Below are 13,765 nucleotides of genomic sequence, written 5' to 3'. Positions count from 1 at the left end.
GCTTTATAAATAGAGACAGAGTACGAAAAGCAAGGAAAGTGTGCTAAACCTTTATAAAACATTGGTTAGGCCCCAGCTGGAGCACAGTGGCCAATTCCACTGCACTTTAGGAAAAATATCAAGGCCTTAGAGAGGCTGCAGAGGAGATTTAATAGAATGTTACCAGAGACAAGCATTTTAGTTACGTGGAAACACTACAGAAGCTGGCGCTATTGTCAGAGCAGAGGATAGAGGATAGACATGTTCAAAATCCTGAAGGGTTTTTGATAATAAGGAGAAATTGTTTCCAGTGGCAGAAGGGTCAGTAACCAGAGAACACAGATCTAAGGTGATTGGCAAAAGAGCCAAAGGTGAGATGAGACTTCTATTTAATTAGTAAGTTAGGATGATCTGCAAAGTGCACTTCCTGAATGGGTGGTGTAAAGAGTTTTCAAAAGGAAACTAGAGAATTACTTGAAAAGGAAAACAAAATTGCTGAATTATGAAAAGTCAGGCAGGGAAAGAAGTGAATGGGACTAATTGGAGAGCTCTTTCCAAGGGCCAGCACATGCGATGTGGGCAGAATGGCCTCCTTCTGTATCATTCTATAATTGAAAAATGTAACATTATACTGGCAGTGATGGCCATATGTACATTGACCAAGCTCGATCTCACCACTGCCTCTCTGATCCCCTCCACTGTCTCTTAATTGTCAGAGTGCTTGACCAATGTCCAATACTAGATCAGGAGAAATTTCTTCCAACTAAATATTGAGAAGGCTGTTGTCAGTTGTCTTCAGTCCTGGCCACAAACTCCATTCCCTAGCTACCAACTCCATCTCTGGCCCACTAAACCTCTTCTTAAAACCTTCCTCTTTGACCAAACTATTGGTCATCTTGCTTATAGAGCTCCTGATGTTCCTTGGTGTCACAATTAGTTTGATAACACCCTTCTGAAATGCCTTAGGACACTTTATTACCTTAAAAGGCACTATATAAGTTGTTTGGGGGTTGGGGGGGGGGGGGGGGGGGGGGCGGGTGTTGTATGTCTGCATCAAGGTTATTGGTTTGCTTTTTCTGTGACTGGAAGATGAACAATTTCAACATCTGCTTTCATTTCAGACCTCGAGCTCCCGAATTGTCGAAGAGTTCACATTCTAAGGCCTCAGAATTTGGTTGGGAATACTGCAAAATATTGCCTTCAGGTTTCACAAAATTCTTAGGGTCCCAAATGCAGAACAGAAACAGTACCAATGCTGAAAGTTTCCAGAGTGTGACCGCTTATCCTCCAAAACTAAGGATGCTCAAAGCAGAAGTACCCTGTACTACAAATGGGATAAAATAATTAGATTAACATTTTCATAATGTAATCTAGCACTGTTCTTAAACACAGGGCAAAATTTGAAATTAATGCAAAATTAATTCCAATTATTAAAATTAGTGACTACGTTTTGTGCAGTTAAGTATTATGTAAAATTAATTCCCAAAGAAGCCAAACTGACAAATACCCTGTATAGATTGCACTGGTAAGAACTGAAGGATTCGCCACTAGAGGACACAACAGCACTGCTGATGCTTGTACCAAATCCCACACTGCACGTTCTTGCAACAGTGTGAAAGCTTTATGTCTTGGTGAGCTGATTAGATGGTTGTTATGCAGTCTTGCAGACCACAAAATAATGATTGAATGTTCCCATTAATTTTCCAATTTAGGAAAAATTTGGTATTTATTGGACAACTATACTAAGAACAGTTTGTGCAAATCTATGGGCCTACAAATTTTACACAAAAGAAACCAACAAACAAGAATATGAATGCCAAAAGAACTGTATTGCCAGATTTATGGTCTGCATATGGTCCACAGGATGTAATTTGGAACGGAGCGCAGCCGGCTATCTGAGTGAAGACTTGGGAGTGTGGTGAGGGGCGTTTGGCAAAGGGGGAGAAGATGTTGTTCGTTTCCTCTTTCTATCTTTCATACACCATAGAAATTGGTTCTTGCTCTACTACAGGGAGAGGAGTTAGCTATTTGGTGAGTATCTGCTAAGTTAGTAAATTCTATTCTATCCCTAAGGTTTAAAATAGTATATAATTTGGTGGTAAAGTTAATAAAATGTACAAGAAAGCAACATAAATTAGTGATTAATATAATTAAATAGTTATTTATTTAAAATACATTAAGGATGGCAGGACAGGTACAGTGTCAAGGCTGCAGCATGTGGGTACTCCTGGATAACATAGTGATCCAGTGCAAACACATCTGCAGTAAGTATTTGCGACTCGAGGAACTTCAGCTCAGAGTAATTGAGTTGGAGGGTGAGCTGCAGACTCTGCAACACATCAGCGGAGGGGGAAAGTTACCTGGATGCTTTATACCAAGAGGCAGTCACACCACTTAGGATGGGGTCTTCTGATTTGGACAGTGGCCATGGACAGGAGGGTGTGACTGCGAGAGAGGTAGGTAAGGGGACCCAGAGGGCAGGAATGCAGGAGTGAGTGTCTCTGCAATTGTCAAACAGGTTTGAGGTTCTCTCAGCTTGTTTGGATGAGTGGGGGCTGTAGGGCGGATGAGCAAACTGACCATGGCAACGTGATACATCCAATTGCGGTGAGCAAAAAGGAATGTAGTGGTAGTAGGGGACAGTATAGTGAGGGGGATTGACACTGTTCTCTGGAGCAAAGGGCGAGAGTCCAGACGGCTTTGTTGCCTGCCCGGTGTCAGGGTTTGGGATATCTGCTCAGGGCTGGAGAGGAACTTGCAGTGGGAGGGGGAGGATCCAGTGGTCGTGGTCCATTTAGGTACCAACGACATAGGCAGGATGAGGAAGGAGGCTCTGCATAGTCAGTATGATGAGCTAGACACCAAATTAAGAAGCAGAACCTCAAAGATAATAATTTCTGGATTATTACCTGAGCCACATGCAAATTGGCATAGGGCAAATTAGATTAGAGAAATGAATGCGTGGTTCAAAGGCTGGCGTGGGAGAAGTGGGTTCCGGTTTGTGAGGCACTGGCATCAGTATTGGGGAAAGTGGGATCTGTACCATTGTGACGGTGTACACCTGAACCGTGCTGGGACTGGTGTCCTCGCGAGCTGCCTAACTAGGGAAGTAGAGAGGGTTTTAAACTGAATAATGGGGGCAAGGGATCAAATTTGGGAAGATGTGGTAAACCAAAGAGTAGAGCAAGGCAAGAGAGACAGGTATTAATATGGGAAATGATAAACAGATTATGACAGGTAGGGACAGAGAGTACAAATCTAAGAGTAATCAGCAGATAAAGCTAGACGCTACAAAAATAATAAAAAGACAAAACGAAAGGCTCTGTATCTAAACACATGCAGCATTCGACACAAAGAAAATGAACTGATAGCGCAAATAGAAATAAATAAGTATGATCTGATAGCCATTACAGAGACATGGCTACAGGATGACATAGATTAGGACCTGAATATTGAAGGGTATGTGACGTTTAGAAAAGACAGGAAGTTAGGAAAAGGTGGAAGGGTGGCTCTGTTAATTAACAATGATATTAGTACATTAGAGATGGATGACCTAAGTTCAGGAAACCAGGATGCAGAAGCGGTTTGGGTTGTGATGAGGAATGATAAAGGCAAGAAGTCACTTGTTGGAGTGGTGTACAGGCCCCCTAATTGTAACTACGCAGTAGGAGAGAGTATAAAAGGAGAGATAATGAGAGCTAGCTAGAAAGGTACAGCAATAATCATGGGGAATATTAATCTACATATAGACAGCACAAATCAGATGGGCAAAGATAACATAGATGAGGAGTTCATAGAATGTTTTCAGGATAGTTTCTTAGAACAGCACGTTCTGGAGCCAACCAGAGAGCAGGCTATACTACACCTGGTATTGAGCAACGAGATAAGATTAATTGATAACCTCCCATTGAAGGCAGCCCGAGGTAGCAGCAATCATTGAATTTTACATTCATTTTGAGGGAGAATATATGATTGAACTTTACATTCATTTTGAGGGAGAAACGAGAGTGTCCAAAACTAGTATTTTAAACTTAAATAAGGGCAATTATGAGAGCATAAAAGCAGAGCTAGCTAAAGTAAACTGGCGAATGAGGTTAAGGGATATGTCAATATAAGTTCAGTGGCAGACATTTAAAGGGATATTTCAGAATACACATGATATATGCATTCCAATGAGAAAGAAAAATCAGAAGGGGAGGGCCCACCATCCGTGGTTAACTAAAAAAGTTAAAGGCAGTATCAAACTTAACGAAAAAGCATATAATTAATCAAAGATGGGTGGCAGGTCAGAAGATTGGAAAGAATATAAAGAACAGCAAAGAATGACAAAAAGATTAATAAGGAGGGAAAAAATTATAGTATGAGAGAAAACTAGCTAGTAATACAAAGACAGACAGTAAGAGTTTTAATAGATATTTAAATAAGAAAAGAGTTAACAAAGTGAGCGTTGGTCCTATAGAGAGTGTGGCAGGGGAATTGATAATGGAAAGTAGGGAGATGGCGGATGAATTAAACAGATATTTTGCTTCGGTCTTCACTATAAAGGACGCAAATAACTGTAATAGCTGTAAATCAGGAAATGGGAGGGAGGAACTCGGGAAAATTACAATCACCAGTGAAGTAGTAATGAGAAAATTGTTGGGGCTGCAGGCTGACAAATCCCCAGGTCCAGATGGACTTCACCCTAAGATCTTGAAAGAAGCGGCTAATGAAATAATTGATGTACTGGTTTTAATTTTCCAAAATTCCCTAGATTCGGGCAAGGTTCCATTACATTGGGAAATAAAAAATATAACTCCTTATTCAAAAAGGGAGGGAGACAGAAACCAGTTAACCTAAAATCTGTCATAGGAAAAATGTTAGAAGCTTTTATTATTGTTATAGCAGGGCACTTAGAAAAATTCAAGGCAATCAGACAGAGTTTTGTAAAAGGGAAATCATGTTTAACCAATTTATTGGAGTTCTTTGAAGGAGCTACACGTGCTGTGGATAAAGGGGAACCAGTGGATATATTGTACTTAGATTTCCAGAAGGCATTTGATAAAGTGCCACATCAAAGGTTATTGCAGAAAATAAAAGCTCATAGTGTAGGGGTAACACATTGACACGGATAGAAGATTGGCTAGCTAACAGGAAGCAGAGAGTTGTCATAAATGAGTCTTCTTCTGGCTGGCAGGATGTGGCAAGTAGTGTGCCACAGGGATCAGTGCTGGGGCCTCAACTTTTTACAATTTATATAGGAAGGAATGGTTGCTAAATTTGCTGACAACACAAAGATAGGTAGGAAAGTAAATTGTGAAGAGAATGTAAGGAGGCTACAAAGTGACATAGATAGGTTAAGTGAGTGGGCAAAGGTCTGGCAAATGGTGTATAATGTGAGCAAATGTGAAATCGTTCATTTTGGCAGGAAGAATAAAAAAGAAGCTTATTATCTAAATGGTGAGAGATTGAGGAGCTCTGAGATTCAGAGGGATCTGGGTGTCCTAGTGAATGAATCACAAAAGGTTAGCATGTAGGTACAGCAGGTAATTAGGAAAGCTAATAGAATGTTATCATTTATTAGGAGGGGAATTGATTACAAAAATAGGGAGGTTATGCTTCAGTCATGCAGGTCTTTGGTGAGGCCACATCTGGAATATTGTGTACAGTACTGGTCTCCTTATTTAAAGAAAGATGTAAATGCGTTAGAAGCAGTTCAGAGAAGGCTTACTAGACTACTACCAGGAGTGGGTGGGTTGTCTTATGAGGAAAAGCTAGACAGGTTAGGCTTGTATCCACTGGAATTTACCTTTATGACCTTTATGGTCTTGACTGGGTGGCTATGAGGAGGAAGTTTCCTCTTGTGGGAGAATCCAGAACCAGGAGTCACAGATTAAAAATAAAGGATCACTCATTTAAGGCAGCGATGAGGAGAATTTTTTTCTCTCAGAGGGTAGAGAGTCTTTGGAATTCTCTTCCTCAAAAGGTGGTGGAAGCAGAATCTTCGAATATTTTTAAGGCAGAGCTAGTTAGATTACCCATTAACAGCAGGGTGAAAGGTTATCAGGGGTAGGCAGGAATGCGGGGTTGAGATTACATTTAGATCAGCCATGATCTTATTGAATGGCGGAGCAGGCTTGAGGGGCCGAATGGTCTACAACTGCTCCTAATTCGTATGTTTGTATGGAACACCACTGCATTACATCAGACTGCTGCAAACCAGTTCCTTACTTCCATGAATCATTAGTCTGTTTATCACAATAGTTTAACTATTGATGAGTAAAAAAAGCATGGGGGAGAATCTTTGGCTCAGCAAGTGGGGGCATGCTCATCGAGGCGTAAAATGACGTGGGGTAATGTGGGGCGTGTATCCCGACGTCACTGCGCATCATTTAGATTTTCAGTTCAGCGGGTGCGCAGCCGACCCGCCAATCTGTCAAAGGCCTATTAAGGCCATTTAACTACCAATTAAAATAATTAAAGGAGCTGCCCCTCGGGCAGGCTTTTGGCCTTCGCATTTTTCATGGAACCTCATCCACGGGCGAGATGAAGTTTTCATGAACGATTTTAAATTTTCTCAAAAACTTTTATTGAAGTTAATGTACATGTCCCAGCTCATGTGACAGTTTCACATGAGGGGACATGTCATAACAATTTTTTCAACATTTTATTGAACTGGTGAAACTTAAAGATAATCTCCATGAGGGGCACCTTTGTGCCTCAGAGAGATTTCTGCGTTCCTTCACGCACATGCGTGAAAGAGCGCACTCCCGACTCAGGGAACACCACCCCCCCCGCCCGCACAGGGAGTGCACAGCATGTTTTCTGTTCAATTTAGTTGACAACGTGACACATCTGCTGGTCCTCAAAAAGTTACTGTACACATGGGCTTTCGGACTATTAAGGTGAATCAATATTCAATAGCTTGCACAGCAAGTACACTTTTACTTTCTTGCTCAAAATGCTATCAGGTTATATCACCCTGAAATAACACAGTTCCAATAACAGTTCCATTTAGTTAACATAAAGCAAAGTGTTAAGGCTCAGATCACTAATGTGTGAAGTATGCTGCCGAATTATCTACTCATCTGGCTCAAGAAAGGGCAGGGCTGGCTGCTAAGTATTTCTAGACACAAATTGTTCAGAAAAAATAAGGAAAGAAAGAGGAGTGGCAGTGTTGATTAAGGAGAAGATTATTAAGTGCTGGAGAGAGAGAGAGAGCGGATGTCCTAGATGGGTCAAGTACAAAGTCCATTTGGTTAGAGTTAAGAAACAACAGAGGTGTATTCTACAGGTCACCAAATCAGTGGGAAAGATATAGAGGAACAAGTTTACAGGAAAATTACAATAAGGTGTAAAAACTATAGAGTAGTGATAATGGGCCATACATCAAGAAAGTAAAGTACGAGCATACAAAACAGGAGCAGGAACAGGCCATGCAACCCCTCGCATGCTCTGCCATTCAGTAAGATCATGGCTGATCTGGATTGAGAGCTCAATGCCACTATCCTGCCTACCCCCGATACCCTTTAATTCTCTTACCACCTGAACATCTAAGTGGACACATATGGAGTCAGTAGGCATTACCTTGAAGACCAAGCTAAAGATAAATAAATGCATTAATTTTTTCTGCTCTCCTGTATAGGTAAAGGCATCATAGGAAGGATTTTAACAAATCCCACAACCACCACCAGGGACTGATAACAGTGCATCAGATGGCAGTGCAGAATCACAGCAGAAGATGTGTACAATCAGCATGGAAGCAAAATTTAACAAAGCATTTGTTTACATGTGAGACAGTGAGCTTCAGAAACATGAACTCTGTTTCTCTTTCCATAGATGCTGCCTGGTCCACTGAGTGCTTCCAGCATTTTCTGTTTCATTTCATATTTCCAGCACTTGCAGTATTTTACTTTTATTTCAGAAACAAGTATTGCACTGGGAGGCAGAACTTACCAATGTGCTCCTGTAATGAGCAGAAAGGATTAAGAGATGCCTTGAAAAACCTTAAGTCATGTAACTTCCAACTAATTATAAAGAGGTCATAATAATGGAATGTCCATAATGTTGCACCATCCTCAACATTAATGTTATAATAAAAATAAACGCCTCTAGGTTTAAGCATGAAGTAAGAAAACCTCAACTGCAGAGTGGTTGCTATATTTTCCTGACTCCAATAGGATGATCCTACACAGCAATCAGTGCAAGAGGACCTGAGGGTTCTTAGGTCACCAGTGAATATATGACGCAGCCATCCTTGACATAAGGAACAACTAACATGCTATTTTGTATACTGCGCACCTTCTGACTTGAAAATGTCATAGGATAAATTGGATAACTCCCAAAAACGAGCACAAGGATCTGGATGTGTGATTAACCTGTGCCAATTGATCGTACTGAAGGCAGGATGCCAACTATGCTGCCTTATACCAATGATTTCTACATTCAGCCAGTGCTCCCTCTGCTGTTCATTGGGCCCCTTGCTGATGTGTGAAGCCAATGTCATTAGTGCCTAGTACTACTAAAACCTAGCCTGCACCGCTTAAAGGGGTGGTACATTGTGGCTGCTGAGGTCATCCTGAATGTCATACTGTAGAAGAAGTGACTGGCTGATTACGGGGGACAGCGTGCACAGAAGTTTTTGGAAGCTACACTGGAAGTCTTAGTGGAAGAGGTGGAAAAGGGAAGGTGTGCCCTGTATCATCGGAGGGAGGGGAGGTGGAATGCAGGTGCCCCTCCAGACAATAATTTCTATCAGCGCTCATTGCTAACATATAATAATGCAATACCACACCCTCACAATCATGATGCAGCATCTGATGGTCAATATCTTAATTTCCATTGAAGTACAATCAGCATCTACCTAACATTCGAGTGCTGCCATGCAAGTTCAGACTGCTGCCATCATGGATCAAGGTGCCAAAGTGCATAGAGACTTCAAGGGCATCACAGCACTCCAGAAATCTGTTCTCCAACAGAGTGCTGGAATGAGAGTAGCAGTGGTTCCATGGAATGTGAACCTACTCTCCTCTTTCAGAATAACAGCTTTTCTGCTCCAACCCCTGCCACTCTACCAGTGCCCTGGCAGTTTCCAGTCAGCCAGCCAGTCTGGGAGATGGTGCAGTTTGTAGCATGCCTTGTGGATCCAGAGCTGCTCGAGGTCTCCCCTCTAAAGTCATCTGCAGTCTTCTCTACTGAATTTCAGCAGCTTTCCACCAGCCATGCTGTAAGCACTTGAGAAAGCAACTTGCAGGTTATTTTTATATGCATTATGGCTTGATTTAATTTATAAATTTGGATTTGTGTTGGCCAATGTGATGGTCAGTGACTGGAAAGGTGAGGAATGTGAGGCAAATAATGAACGCGAATGGGAACATGAGTTTGAAAATGCTAGGATCATTCATGAATTACCTGTTCATGTCATGCCAAGAAACGCAACACTTTCACTTGAGCTGCCTTTGGAAGCTTCTGAAGATAGGTTAAGTGAGTGGGCAAAGATCTGGTAAATGGAGTATGTGGGAAAATGTGAAATTGTCCATTTTGGCAGGAAGAATAAAAGAGCATATTATCTAAATGGTGACAGATTGCAGAGCTCGGAGGTCAGTGGGGTCTGGGTATCCCAGTGCATGAATCACAAAAGGCTAGTTTGCAGGTACAGCAAATAATTAGGAAAGCTAATAGAATGTTACTATTTATTGTGAGGGGAATTGATTACAAAAGTAGGGAGGTTATGCTTCGGTTGTAGAGGGCACTAGTGAGACCATGTCTGGAGTACCGTGTACAGTATTGGACACATTATTTAAGGAAGGATGTAAATGCGTTGGAAGCAGTTCAGAAAAGGTTTACCAGACTAATACCTGGAATGCGTGGGTTGTCTTATGAGGAAAGGTTGGACAGGCTAAGCTTGTATCCGCTGGAGTTTAGAAGAATAGGAGGTGACTTGATTGAAACCTGAGGGGTCTTGGCAGGGTGGATGTGAAGAGGATGTTTCCTCTTGTGGGAGAATCTAGAACTGAGGTCACTGTTTAAAAATAAGGGGTTGCCCATTTAAAACAGAGATGAGGCGAAATGTTTTCACTCAGAGGGTCGTGGTGGAAGCAGAGTCTTTGAATATTTTTAAGGCAGAGGTGGAGAGAATCTTGGTAAGCAAGGGGATGATAAGTTATCGGGGTAGGTGGGATGCAGATTTCAGGTTACTATCAGATCGGCCATGATCTTATTAAATGGCAGAACAGGCTCGAGGGGCTGAATGGCCTACTCCTGCTCCTTGTTCATGTGTTCGTATCATTTGGCAAGCCAAAATACCAGACACTGGGGTGCTCACCTGAACGGGCATGCCAAGCATCTATACCATATTGAGACAGTCACAACTGAGTTGGACTGGTCATATAGCCTGTTCATGTCTCTCAAGATTTAAGTTTTCTTTTTACAAAATAAAAGGATTTAGCACGATCTGGGCATGTGGATGCTAAGCTGGGGGTTTTTTTTAAAAAAGGTTGTAAGTTCACCTTGGAACTGTAAACAAGCAGGCCTCTTCCAAGAAATCACCTGACCTATATGGTACTTGAGAAGGAGTTGTTTGTTTGTTGAACTGTAAAGCACTTTAATTAATGAAAAGCTGGTAGAGAATAAGGCAATCACACGGCAAAGGTTAAAAAAACTTAAGTTGTGAACCTGCTTATTTGGAAGGCAGTCTTGTTGGGGAATAAGTTGAGGAAAGAAGGCTACCTTGACTGGCTCCCTTACACTACCTTGCCTAAAATTGTGTGTGGCCATCAACCTGCAGCCAGAGAACCCTCATCTGAGTGTGACTAGTCTGCATTTGGATTCGCAAAGCGGAGAGTTGGTGAGAACTTCCAGGCATCCACCGGGTCCAGTGGCCCGTCTTCACACGAGAGAACTCCAGGTTGACAGTGTCAAGACCCTGCGGACTTTATCCTTTATTTTATAACACCAATCCTCCAAAGCCCATCTCTGCAGACAGACTCTATCTGTTTGTCCTTTGTTTGTCTGCTATGTGTGTCTGTTTATGTGCTGGGGGAATTCTTTAGGAAGAGATAGATGGTTTTATTTCCCGATTACAATTGTGTGTTAACCAGTACTTGCAACTCGTTATAAGTAGTTTTGTTTTAAAATAATCATTCTGAGTTTTTGAAAGAAACCTGGTCAGAGTCTGTTTTCTTCTGGGTACTAGAGGCACAGGTACACAATTGGCCATTTTGGTGATAAAATTAAACATTTAAATTAATGGTACGGCTTGCAGAGTAGCGGGGCTTGGTAATTTGTGCACTCCTCCCATCCCGGTCGTAACAAGCCAGAAAGCCCGACACTCCCTTACCAAAGTGACTTTCCTATGTGGAGCTAGAGTCTGGGGTGCACTCTCATGGCGACCAAAGGACGTCTACTTGGTGCAACCAAATATAAAACAGAGCAGCCTCCTTTCAAAGCAAGTGCATATCAGAAGCAGAGAGAACACTCCTTGTAAGAAATCCCAAGCCAGCAACTCGTCGAAAACTCAAGCATTTATGGTATCAGGTCCTATATGCAGCAGAATCTTTCAGGCACAGAATGGCCTCAGCAGTCACCCACCCACCGGAACCCTAACAATCACCCCATTAGAAGAACAAAGTCATCTTTGCCTCGAAGGAGGAACAAGAAAAGACTTGTTCATGTATAGCCTAGATTGCAGCCTCCTTCCCTCTTCTACCTCCTCTGTCTGATAGATGGTGCTGTTCCCTCACGATGTTAAGGTTGTGCATCATGCAGCATACAACGTTAAATCTTGACACCCCCTCAGTACTGCAGGGTTTTTTCAGTGCAGTCCAGGCACCAGAAGTGTTGTTGAGGATGCTAATAGTCTGCACTGTCAGGTTCCTTGTGGCAGCATGGTTCTTGTCATATGCCTAATGTGCACATGTGCATGGGTTCTAGACTGGAGTCATGAGTCATGTCATCAGAGGATAACCCTTGTTGCCCAGCAAGCCATCCTTTGGTTAGCCACTGTGTTTGAAATACAGCTAGCACACAGAACTGCCTCAGAATGAATGCATCATGACTGCTGCCAGAATATATACATTGACTCTCATGATGCCCTGCCTGCGGTCACACACCAGGCACACAATGAGGGAGTGGAATCCCTTTTGGTTAAGGTACATGGCAGAATTCATATGAGGTGCATGCGAAGCAATTTGAACATAGTCAATGACACGTTATGCCATGGGAAAGTCTGCACACTTTGCAAACCAGTATGGTCACCCTGCCTGCTTTGTCTGACAAGAGGGAATGAAATAAAGTTCTCTCCTTTTGCATTGAAAGCTTTAGTGGCCTCCCTTATGTTGCAATACACTCCAAACTGAGAGTTGGTGTTTATATCTCCAACAACAGCTTGATAGGAGCCAGGTACATAAAAGTTCATAGCCACGGTCCCCTACATAGTCAAAGGATTGTGTTTCTTGCCCTGCTGAGATTGCAATTGTGGACTACAGCAGGTGGCAGGCTTCAGTCACTTCCTCTTTAATGAAGCACAGACGTCCTCAAACATTGGTTATCGCTGGAGTTCAGCTAAGAGAATTGTTCCCTAAACAGCCTCTGCAGATAACGCACTTGCTGAGACCCCTTCTCCCCCTCCTCCTTCTTTAGCAGCTTGTTCTAGTCTGCTTGGCCTCTGCTCATTATCCCAATTGTGTTCATCACCAAAAGGAAGGCGTACTAGAGCATCCATATCTAAGACCAACTGGTCTCTGCACAAAGTTACCAAAAAAGGCACTTCAGCAACATCTGAAACATTCCCTGTAGACAAGGCAAGTGTGAAAAGGCACCCAAAATGCGCAGAATTACAACTCCACAGAAGAAATTTTTTTTTATTCATTCATGGGATGTGGGCATCGTGGGCTAGGCCAGCATTTATTGCCCATTCCTAATTGCCCTTAAGAAGATAGTGGTGAGCTGCCTGCTTGAACTGCTGCAGTCCATGTGGTGTAGGTACACCCACAGTGCTGTTAGGAAGGGAGTTCCAGGATTTTGACCAGAGACAGTGAAGGAACGGCGATATATTTCCAAGTCAGGATGGTGTGTGGCTTGGAAGGGAACTTCCAGGTGGTGGTGTTCTCATGTGTCTGCTGCCCTTCTAGATGGTAGCAGATGTGGGTTTGGAAGGTGCTGCCTAAGGAGGCTTGGTGAGTTGCTACAGTGCATCTTGTAGATGGTATACACTGCTGTCACTGTGTGTCGGTGGTGGAGGAAGTGAATGTTTGTGGACAAGGTGCCAATAAAGCGGGCTGCTTTGTCCTGTGTTGTGTCAAGCTTCTTGAGTGTTGTCGGAGCTGCACTCATCCAGGCAATTGGAGAGTATTCTATCACACTTCTGACTTGTGCCTTGTAGATGGTGGACAGGCTTTGGGGAGTCAGGAGGTGAGTTACTCACCACAGGATTCCTAGCCCCTGACCTGCTCTTGTATCAACAGTATTTATAGGGCTAGTCCAGTTCAGTTTCTGGTCAATGATAACCCCCAGGATGTTGATAATGGGGGATTCACCAACGGTAATGCCACTGGATGTCAAGGGGTGATGGTTAGATTCTCTTTAGTTGGAGGTGGTCATTGCCTGGCACTTGTGTAGCACGAATGTTACTTGTGACTTGTCAGCCTAAGTCTGGATATTGACCAGGTCTTGCTGCATTTGGACATGGGCTGCTTCAGTATCTGAGGTGTCGCGAATGGTGCTGAACTTTGTGCAATCATCAGCGAACATCCCCACTTCTGACCTTATGATGGGAGGAAGGCGATTGTTGAAGCAGTTGGAGATGGTT

General features: G+C 42.7%; 1 protein-coding gene across 3 annotated transcripts in view; it reads right to left on the bottom strand.

Moving 5' to 3' along the window:
• Positions 1-13,765, bottom strand: part of ttyh3a (tweety family member 3a) — a 181,337-nt gene that overhangs the window by 21,039 nt on the left and 146,533 nt on the right. The window lies entirely within an intron of this gene.

This window comes from Cetorhinus maximus, chromosome 15 (genome assembly GCF_964194155.1).
Source record: "Cetorhinus maximus chromosome 15, sCetMax3.hap1.1, whole genome shotgun sequence".
Taxonomy (NCBI): Eukaryota; Metazoa; Chordata; class Chondrichthyes; order Lamniformes; family Cetorhinidae; genus Cetorhinus; species Cetorhinus maximus.
Note: the sequence above shows the minus strand (reverse complement) of the source record. Positions and strands in the feature narration are given on the sequence as shown.